The sequence below is a fragment of the Wasmannia auropunctata genome, unplaced genomic scaffold, assembly GCF_000956235.1.
Source record: "Wasmannia auropunctata unplaced genomic scaffold, wasmannia.A_1.0 LD309941.1, whole genome shotgun sequence".
Classification (NCBI taxonomy): Eukaryota; Metazoa; Arthropoda; class Insecta; order Hymenoptera; family Formicidae; genus Wasmannia; species Wasmannia auropunctata.
In genome coordinates, this window is record NW_012052949.1 from 1 (window position 1) to 589 (window position 589).

The 589-nt window shown below is 45.5% G+C and overlaps 1 pseudogene; it reads right to left on the minus strand.

The window, feature by feature from the left end:
* Positions 1-7: 7 nt before the first annotated feature.
* On the minus strand, positions 8-583 carry LOC105461066 (annotated as a pseudogene).
* Positions 584-589: the final 6 nt, after the last annotated feature.

A 589-nucleotide genomic window follows, 5' to 3' on the forward strand; every position in this document is an offset into this window, starting at 1 on the left:
TATTGCAAGAATTAATAGCTCAGGGTATACTGGATTGATTTTGACTTCTAAGATTATTTTACATCTCCATCCCAATTGCATCCAGAAATCGTCACACCAATAGGAGTAGCTGCTTCCACTGTGGTCGATTAAGGTCGTGCATACACCTCAACGGTGACGTTAATGCCGTGATTCCTCTGGCTCTTGAACTTCATGGTAACGTTGTTGCATCCAGGTCCACCATTCAGAATACTAGCGTACGCGCCGTTTCCATCCGTCTTCTGGTCCAATGCTTTAACCATAGTGATACATTCGTTCTTCGGGGCGTTGAAGGTCTTCTCAACAGTCATAATTTTCATCCAGCTAGAGCTCTTGACGACGTTTCTTTGAGGACGACCCTATCGCCGGGCATCCTGGAGCCAACCGTCAAATGGTGCGACTTATTGGCCGCAGCATAGGTATCGAAAGCTCCATTAGCGAGTATAGTCGAGTTGACGGTTAATAGGACCAGTATAGTCAGGCCGATTATATATTTGTACACCGACATCTTGGCTTATGTTGCACTCAAAAACTGCGTTGTTGTCACTGTAGGAAAGTTACTCGAGGTCTG